At 36.6% G+C, this 10,678-nt stretch overlaps 1 protein-coding gene across 2 annotated transcripts in view; it reads right to left on the bottom strand.

Moving 5' to 3' along the window:
- LOC107559547 (purine nucleoside phosphorylase-like) overlaps window positions 1-10,678 on the bottom strand; it is a 50,164-nt gene that overhangs the window by 7,646 nt on the left and 31,840 nt on the right. Inside the window, exons 2-3 of one of the 2 annotated variants that reach the window (XM_016243463.1) lie at window positions 3,932-4,122; window positions 1,784-1,896 (exon numbers count right to left, since the gene is read on the bottom strand). The gene's annotated coding sequence lies outside the window, so the exon portion shown is untranslated. The remainder of the gene's footprint in view (window positions 1-1,783; window positions 1,897-3,931; window positions 4,123-10,678) is intronic. The other variant, XM_016243531.1, reaches the window with a different exon arrangement.

The following is a 10,678-nucleotide window of genomic DNA, read 5'->3' as shown; positions in this document are numbered from 1 at the left end:
AGTCTGTGAGTCTGTGAGTCAGAACAGCCGGCATTGTAGTCTACTCTACCAGGATCAGGAAACAGTCCTCCATAAAATGTCATCTGAATAGTTTCGCTTTCACAACGAAACTCAGTGTCCCACACGGTGGCCTTGAGTGAGCGGCGCCCAGCGGATTCGACGAAGAAGGCTTGCGGCAACCACATGTGACGACCCCGGGCTGGACTCCGCTTCGTCCATGGTGAAAGCCGATCCGCTGATCCACAGCACTAAGTTGATGTATTTCCTCAGCGACCAGAACGGATCAGCTCTTGGCATGACGAAGTGGATGTCGTCCTCTTTTGGAAGGCCAAACAAAGTAGTTTCACTTTCACAACGAAACACACAGCGCCTTCACGAAATGGCGGCAGCAACAAAACTACAGCGAGAAAAAAAGTTACGCCTTCTTTCTTTGTGTGAACATTTGGGCGGCGTTATGCAAATCGCTTTATGCAAATCTTCCCACATCGGGATGTAGACATGTGTTAGAACGAGCCGTTTTAGGTAGGCGTGGTTGACTTAACTTTTATAAAAAATATCTCTTTGGATTTAAGACTTTATTCTTTGCAACTTTACAGATCTTCTTTACAAACCAAGAGCTTGTAACACTTCAAATAGAAATGAAAAATTTAAATCGCATCATATGACCCCTTTAAGGATATTTAAATTAGTGCTGTCAAACGATTAATCACGATAAATCATATCCAAAATAAAAGTTTTTGTTTACGTAATATATGTGTGTACTGTGTATATATTTTTATGTATATATAAATACACAGACATAGAGTATATATTTTGAAAATATTTACATGCATTTACATTATATATTTATATTCATATAATTTATATTACATATAAATATATTTAATATATAAACATAACATTCTTCTTAAATATATGCATGCATGTGTGTGTATTTATATATACATAATAAATATTCACAGTACACACACACATATTATGTAAACACACTTTTATTTTGGTCACGATTAATCGTTTGACAGCACTAATAAAAAAAAAAAATAGCAATAAAAACTAGGGTATGATATCAGTATCAGGTTTGGTCAATATTGGATATTTAATTGTGCATTCTAATTTACTCTATTTCTACATTTAGCAAAACACCAATAGTTTAATAATGCTGCTAAGTGTAATTTAATTTAAAAAATCTCAATATCCATTTAGTAAATTATAATAGTGTAATATAATCACTAGCATTTAAAATAAATTATTTAATTTTTTTAGTGATTTATTTTTCATTTATTTAGACAAAATAGTATATTAATTTAATATTTAGAATTTTAATAAAGAAAATAATTATCAGCTTATTGTATCAATAAGAATTTTAACACCAGTGCATCCCCAAACAAAACTGATCACCCAAGAAAACTAGAACTAATTGAATCTAAAATGCTGCATTTTGATTTCAAGAACAGGCTTGATCCTGTAAACATGGTCATTCCTATGAGGAACATTCAGCTTTAGACAATAATATTTACATTTTCAGCATTGCTCTCTCACATACCATCAGTCTGACAATGCTCACCAGAGTCAAGATAGCTTTCAGACACATGAAAACCTTTTGTCCCAAGAGGACATGGAAAAATGTGAAAAAACGCATACGGGTTTACATCTAACTAGGCTCATGTGAGTAATACAATGTAATCAGACAGATAAAGAGAAAGTCAGAGAACGACAGACACAGAGAGAGAGAGTGTATCCCTCTCTCTTTAACTACATTAACAATGTTGAGTGCCAAGCATACCCTATGCACGTTGCTCTCTCTCCATCTGCTCAGACGTAATCTGTAGCATATGAGGCACATGTGATTTCACCCACTGGAATCTGATTGCCCAATTCTCTCATTATTAATGGATTCTAAATAAAACACAAAATAGGAGAGGAAATGAAATGAAAAATCTCTGTGTACAGTGTTAAGTTAGTTTTTTTTGTTTGAAGTGAATACCGAAATAGCATCAGAAAAAGATTAGGAGAAATTTAGCATTACATCACTTGCTCACCAAAAATGAGAGTATTAAGCAATATTATGGATAGAGGACACGTATTCAGTCGGAAGCAACAGTTTGAAGTTAAAAATGTTTGTTTTGTACAAATATGCAGCTCTTCGCTTTACAAAACATTAACTAATGGATTGGAGTTGTGTGGATTATTGTGATATTTTTCTCAGCTGTTTGGACTCTAATTTTGACGGCACCCATTCTCTGCAGAGGATCCATTGGTGAGCAGGTGATGTAATGCTTAATTTCTACAAAACTGTTCTGATGAATAAACAAACTCATCTACATCTTGGATGGCCTGAGAGTGAGTAAATATTCAGCAAATTTTCCTTTAAATGTCTTACACAAAGTTAACTTCAACCAAAGCTTAAAGCTCCTTCCCAGAAGTAAAGTAAAATGAAAATGTACATGAATGAAAGACTGTAATTTAACAGTTTTGCAATACATTTACTATAAAGTATGTAAATTCATTCATAAGGTACTACACTCACAAGCCAGGCTTAAAATGTAACACTAATAATTTTATACAATATGCAACAGGGGATCTCTGCTCCATCTCTCTATCTATCCTTGGCCTTAAAAAGCCTGAAGACCTCTGGCCTAAACATAAAAAATGAAAAATGAGCTCTGTAGGCTATGTAATTTCTTAAATAAAAGCACAGTGCTTGGAACGTGCCAGGCATTTCTCATGCGCGAGGCATTTCACGTGCTCCACAATACTCACTCTATGCTCTGACGTTGGGCTGGTCATGTGGAGGTGTGCAGTAATTCGTTTTTGGTGAATCCGCTGGGAAACTTGTGACTTGTAGAAGGGTCATATATATGTCTGAGTCCTCATCCTAACCCTTACCTCACAACTGTTCTTTTTATTAGTTGGCTCTTGGTTATTTCTATGAACGAACACGTTTACAGTGTAGTTTACTACAGTGAAACTACTCATTTTTCATTGACCAGTTGAAAACTTCATCCTGACTTGACCCAAACCAAAAAGGGAACCCTTCTCCACTTTTGCCCTTTCACAGGCCATATGAAGGTGAGTCAGGGAGCCTGTGTGGGCCTGAATCTTAAGCAGTTGACCCTAATCCTCTGAACACATATGGAGCAGGGTCATCCATGTACATCTGGCTCCACTGCCGGGTGCCAAGAGCCAAGGACAGCCAGCAAACATGTACGGCGACAATCAAGGGTGTACTCTGGCCCGACTAGTGCCACACGGGATACGAGGAGCTGTGACAGCCTCTATTACTGTCTTAAAAGATGACTCTGTCCTACAGTCTCACATCCTTCTGCTTGATTAATGTGTTGTCATAGCCTGATGCTACAGAGCATGCTATATTATGCAAATCTGATTTGAATGGACCCGCATTGATAATCGGCCATGTGAAAAGAAAGGACATAATTGCATTTCAAAGTGGGCGGAGAGTGAAAGGGAAGTTAAGAGCCACTTAATTGACCAATTGCAGAGAAATATAGTACACAAGAGGAGACCCTCTTCTCTGGAGTAGTTGCAGATGTCTATGAAGATAGGACACACTTCACCTCTCACAGCTACAGTAAATCTACTCTATGCTCCCATCAAACTGTCCTGGCTGTAATTGCCACTAATTGCTGCCATGGATGTCAGTCCCTCTGTTGGGGGTCTCAAAAATGGGGCGAAAGGATGGCAAATATCCACTGTTATAAGCGTGACTGCTCAATGCACACACAAACAATCTCAGCCACACATCTGTGACACACACACACACAGCTCAGCGATTGTGGTCCCAAACCATATGTGACCCCCTTTACTTGGGAGGGTTTCAAGGTTGACAGTCTGTCCTCATTGGGCCCACAAATACAACAAGAACTTGCATTGAGAAAAAGTATTGTTAATCGGGTTGCCAGAAAATGATTACCTCTTGTTATTATTCCACCCAACGGGGGATTTGCATTGGCGTTTGACTCGATGGGACTTCCTGATGCTCTGTTTTGGTATCATTCAGTAAGCTGCTCTCATTGCCAGAATGCTCCCCTGCGCTGAGAGCATCGCTGCCTGGGCTGTGGATTATTCTAGATTAGCCACGCTGGGCATAATCTCGTGCGCAGTCTGTGGAGGTGGCAGACAGAAGGGCAGGGCTAACAAGGTCATAGCTGATATCTCGGCTAGCACACACATAAACAAACACAAACACAAACAGGCACATCAGGCCAGTGAACTCCTGTTGAGAGTTACAAACTGATAATCTAAAAATGAAAGGGTTTCATAAAAGAGCACCCTTCTCTAGATTACTATTATTTTTCCACAATGTACAAATGATCATATATAGTTTATGAAATGGTTCAAGAAAAAACTAAATATTGAGTAACTTGCATTTATTTGCACGAGTATTTGCAGTTTACTTTTGTTTCACCAATGAAAACAGTCAAACAAATTTAAAGCACAATCAGCTGTAGGGATTCACAGTAGTGGTGTTGACTTCCTGAATGAATATGAATGAAAACATAAATGATTCAATGACTCATTCAAAAAAGATATCTATTGCGTTCTTTAATGAATCAGTTTTTGAAACAAATTGGATGAGTGAATGATCCAGTGACTCACTCATAAAGACATTCATGCTTCATTGCAGTAGATTTGTTGTGTTGTAGAGTTAAAGTTTTGTGGCATTTAAAAGTGATTTGATCGTTTCTATCCCTTAAAGGGGTCATATGATGCGATTTCAAGTTTGGACGACCGTTTCGTGAACCTAGGAGAAGAGGTCATTCTGACTTTGCTATGACAATCTGGCGCTTCTGAATCAGCTACTGTAAGTATGTTTTGTTATTAGTTTAAGTATTTGCTATTGACTGTTCAAATGCGGAGTTTTGCGCATCGTGTGTGTGTGCGCACACGTGTGTGTGTGTGTGTGTGAGAGAGAGAGAGAGAGAGAGAGAGAGAGAGAGAGAGACAGGGTCACATCACAGTGGAGTCAGCTGTCTTAACCGTGGCTTGTGTACTGCAAACACATACCAGCTTCATCACTGTGTCTGTCATGCGACTCTGTTCCCCTTTCGGGCTTGAACTGATGGTAAAACTAATGACATTACCGGTATTTACTGTCTGTACATTTATTTTGAAAGATGAAGCTCACGATTATGGTAAGGGGCATCACATTTCCGACGAGTGCTTGCGGTGTTCGGCCAATCACAACAACAGAAAACAAAGAGTTTTAGAGTGGCGGGGCATAGAGGACCTACAATAATGTACAGTATTTGAAAAATAATGTGTTTTTTGAACATTAAAACATGTCAACATATTCTATTACACCAAATACACCAAATAATGATCTTTAAAAAAGCATTATATGACCCCTTTAAGAAGCTAAAAAATACATTAAAACTACCTTGCAATATACGTATATAGATTAACCCCCCTCAAGTTTAAATTTAATTTATGCTTTAATTAGTTTTTGTGTATTTTATGTATATTATTTGTAAGTAAATATTTTTGTTATTATTATATTTTAATACATATTTATTTTTTCCTCTTTCAATGTGTTGTTTGGATATATTGTGTTTGTTTGCAACGATAACCCTAGTAAAAAAGTAATATATTTAAAATACATTTATTTCAAGTTCAAATCTATTAACATATTTACTGACATATCGCTCAAGACTCACTGATATAAAAGTTATTTAAACTTTATTTGGAGTACTACTTGTGCACAATGCAAATTTCTTAATATTAAGCCTAAAATGTGTTTTAATATCACTACTGATGAGGATTGTATGATCTTTGAATAATATCGTTCTTTAAATGCAAGACTTGCAATAGTTCCACTTTAGCACAATCAAATATACTTCAGTATACATTTAGTTAAACTTCAGCACTACTTACACACAATTAAAGTGCATTAAGTACAAAATTAGTTGTTACAATAATAGCAGACATTAAGTATACCAGTTTAGTATGCTAAAAGTACTTACTGTACTGTAGTATACTTAGCATGAAATAAATAAATTTAAAATTCATTTTAGTATATTTATTTTTCACTAGGGAATGCCTGCTTGTTATTTGACCAAAGTAAAAAAAAATTATAATGTTTTGTTGCTAAATCAGTGTTTTTGAATGAATGGAATGAATGAATGATTTAATGACTTACTCATAAAGACAGTCACTTGTCACCACCTACTGGAAAACAATGTAACTAGCAGAAAGAGTCACTTAAAAATCTCCACCACTATGTACATACTGTATATAACAATGCCTTGATATTTTTATTGATATCTACTTCAGTCGCGCATACATGCTTAGGAACACATCCTAAAACTCTTTTACACACAAAGTACACCTATAAGTTCATATTAGAGTGTCGCTCCACATTGCACATATCTGCAGATTTGTTTGAATGTTTTGGTCTCTGCGGCCCTACCTCAGCTGGATCTGTGTATCCATGTGATGTGTGAGTGAATGCACCGTCGGTGTGAATTAAGAGGGGACTGCTGACACTCGGCTGGCTGAGTCCAATAATGGGACCCCTGCTGTGGGGAAGGCCAACACAGGCAGAGGGGGGCCCTGCGTGGAGGTTACGCTCGGCTACACTCACAGTAAGGAGACGTGGCACTGTCGCTCAGAGATATGGAGATATTTCTCCAGACCTCTGTGAAGTCGGTAAGGGTGGCATGCAGTGTTATGACAGGACAGGTTTTGAGATGGGTAATTCTTGGTAAGTGCGCACACAGCAGCTGAGTACACCAGGAGCCTGACAGTCCCATAACTCACAGAACATATTTTTTTAAAGCCTGATTTTTTAAAAGTTACCCTTAAGCATGAATTTATACATCAAGCAAATGCTTCATGCAGATTTCTCAAAACTTGGCTCTCTAAAATCTATCTATCTATCTATCTATGCAGAAATTTCAGTAAAAACAAAATTAAGAAATTAATATTTTTATTCAACAAGGACACATTAAATTTAGCAAAAGTGGCAGAAAAATATATTTATGTTTAATGACAGTTAGAAAAGATTTCTATTCCTCAAAGTATTAAGAATTTTTTAATAATTATTTCCACAAAAATATTAAGCAGCACAACTGTTTTCAACATTAATATTAAGAAATATTTCTTGAGCTGAAGACACTGAAGACTGGCATAATGGCTGCTGAAAATTCAGCTTTGTCACCACAGAAGTAAATTACATTTTAAAATGTATTAAAATAGAAAATCGACATTTTAAATTGTAAAAATATTTTACAATATTACTGTTTTTACTGTATTTTTGCATAAGAAAACAGTGTATAAATCTTTTTTTTTGTATTTGCATGCTTGAACTCATCTCTATGCAATTACAATACAAGCTTGGCTAAGAAACATTCACAAGGATTTCCCTTTTGAGGCCTTTCTTAAGCTGGGTGAGTTTAACACAGGGTCACTTTAAGCAGGCAGTTATGCCTGATACTGTCATTCAGCATATATCAGCAAACAGGAATATAGTATTCAAACTGTATTAGTGTAAACCCATCAGAGTTGAGGTCTGTGTGATGCTACTTGCATCTGGGATTAAAGAAACATTTTAGTAGAAAGCTTTTGCTTTAATCCTGCTTAAAAGAGAGGGAGAGAAGGAGAAGTAGGAAGAAGATAGAGAGAATGAATCACATTTCTTTCTTTCTCAGAAGATATTTTTTCAAAATTCAGAAAAAAAGCTAAGTGCTGTAATGAAATTTGTTTTGTCGTTTGTTGGTCTTTTCCACCCACATCCACATTTTGTTATCGTATATGTTATTATTTTAACAGATAAATTCCTAATTTACATTTCCTGGCAATACTGTATTTTAGTAGACATGCCAACAAGAGAGAGAGAGAGAGAGAGAGAGACGCAGAGAGAGATGCAGAGAGAGATGCAGAGATCACTCTGGGGAGTAGAGTGACTATGGGGGGACCCTGGATCACTACTCACTCTAGTTTGATTCCTCTGTGCCAACTGTGCCCATTCATGCATGGAGTAGTTCCTTGTGGCACTCCACAAATCACCAGAACCTTCATATCTATCAGGGAGAGTCTGCTTCATTGCAGCCTACACTCTGTTACACCTGGGTTGTCTTTCTTTTAGTTTACGCTCTGGCTTGCACCATATGTTGCTGATATAAACTTATATATATAGTATATATATATAAATATATAATGAGTATTAATAGTGTTTTACCGGGAAATTATTTCCACAGTTAGACAGTAGATGTCACTAAATTTTAACTAGTTCTCCAGGAACAGGTCGCACCTGCTACCAGGGCCTGCTGTACACTGAAGGGATCTCATAAGTGTTCAGTACATAAGCAGGATATTTTAATCATTGCTGTTTTTTATGCTGAATGATATTGCATTTTAAAGTTTATAAACTCATGATTAGCCAGTCAGAATTGATTTCCTAGTAGAAACAGATCTCACATGAAGTACACACACAGTGTTTACATTATGTGTGACTGAGGCTTAAACCAAGGCAGATTTATCCAATCCAATCACAGATTCTTATCAGTTTCATCATATTTACTCTGTAAAGTGTCCTTTAAAATGCTTTCAGCTGACAATATGAATCACAATTGATCAAATGTGAATTCTTCATGCACCCATGAATAATGTATCATCAAATGGGTGCTTGATGCTGTTTCTAAATAATTCATTACTCTGAAGAAGGCCAGCATCACACCAGCTATGATGATTAAAAGAAAACAAAATACATCTGAATCAATAGTGGACTGGAAGTGCTTTTAAAAGTTAGATATGGCAAACTTAGTTATGACTGAATGTGCCCCTAATACTAAGTAAGAATCCACTGCTCATTACATTATAGATGTCTGCTATAAAGTAACTTTGTTTTACCTCTGAAATTCTTGAAATTGTGCCAGTGACACACAGGAAATCAATTGCAGACAGTGTCTGACACCTGTGGTACTGTGAGTTATTTCTCTCTAGCTCACACTCTTTGGGAAACAGGTGGGTTTCTATGACAATGTCTTTCGACAGCAGCATATTTTTAGCATGTTAAACCATATCCGTTGATTTAGTGCTCTTTGCAAACTTAAAGGAAAAGAGCAAAAGGGATGACGAAATGCATTATGAGAACCCATTTCACATCTATTATTCCTCTAGTAAACTTCTTCATATAACTGACAAAGAGTTTTATGTGTTTGAAAGTCTCTTATGCTCACCAAAGCTGCATTTATTTGACCAAAATAGAGTAAAAAACAGTATTATACATTTAAAAGACCTCTTTTTAATTTTAATTGATTTAAAAATTTACTTTATACCTACTGAATTTAGTCTTCAGTGTCATATGATCCTTCAGAAATCATTCTACTATGCTAATTTGGTGCTCAAGAAACATATTTTGTTTGAAATCAAGACACTAGAAATTTTCTGGTTGCTAGTGGAAGTTAGTGGAATTATATGATGAACTACACCTGCATGAACTTGAAATTTCAGAGTTGATTCTGCATTCATTGTTCATCATATATCTGCCAAAAGGATGTGGGAAAGCAAGGTTAATGAAATCCGCAGTAGACTGAGTAGTCTGCAGTGGCTCAGGCACGTGTGGTTTTGGTCTAGGTCTCGGTAATGAAACGCTGGCCTTGATTCCCCTCTCGCCCCCAGCCTGGTCACTGATTCCCTGACCCTCGCTCCTGCACAGCAGCGTTTATATGGACAAAGACCAGGGCCTGGAGAGATTGGACATGTCCTTCACCTTTCTTCAATCCCAGTTTCACCCTACTAGACCAGTTCCACTCACCTAGACATTCAACTCAATTTAAGATTAAAAAAGATCTGATGACCAGCACATTGATGCTTTGAACTGACCTTTAAAACTGACCTTTAATATGGCTTTGTAGGTTAACTTAACCAATATTGTTCAGGTCTGTTCTCTCTCGCCACATCAGTTTTGATCTTTGAACTCACACACTTGTTTGGGTTGAGGTTTCCTGCGTAAGCACTTGGTTAAGGTCGTGAATCTTTGGACTTCTGGGCCTCAGGCAGCTTCACAGTGAGGTTAGCACTATGAACCCCCAGAGAGCCCATAACAGAACTAAAAGCAAACAGTTTGAGTTGCAGTAATGGAAGATTGTCCACAGAGAAGAACAAGATCATCACAGCACTGAATTGTATAATGTAATCTCAAAGAATAGGAATTATTTGTAAGACTGTTTTGAAACCACTCAAATCAGCATTTGATAAACTATAAGTTATGAATGGGAAAACTATGCTGATTTGGAATGTCATAAAGAGGAGTTTAAAATTTAAATAGCGTATTTACATTAAAACTACTCGGAATAAAAAATGCAAAAGTTAATGTAAAGTTAAAGTAAAAACTGCCTTTTAATTAGGGCTCTGTTGTTAATTGTAACCTTGCTCCCTATATAGTTTACATTATAAGATATTATTTAACCTTAAAGAGATAGTTCACTTAAGAATGAAAATTCTGTAATTAATTACTCATCCTCATGTCATTCCAAACCCATAAGACCTTCATTCATCTTCAGAACACAAATGAAGATTTTTTGATGTAATTCGAGAGCTTCCCGACCCTGCATAGACAGCAACACAAATGACATGTTCAAGGCCCAGAAAGGTAGTAAGGACATTGTTAAAATAGTCCATGTGACATGACATCAGTGGTTCAACCTTAATTTTATGA

The sequence above is a fragment of the Sinocyclocheilus grahami genome, unplaced genomic scaffold, assembly GCF_001515645.1.
Source record: "Sinocyclocheilus grahami isolate Dianchi unplaced genomic scaffold, SAMN03320097.WGS_v1.1 scaffold3.1, whole genome shotgun sequence".
Lineage (NCBI taxonomy): Eukaryota > Metazoa > Chordata > Actinopteri > Cypriniformes > Cyprinidae > Sinocyclocheilus > Sinocyclocheilus grahami.
This window is presented reverse-complemented; position numbering and strand designations above follow the sequence as displayed.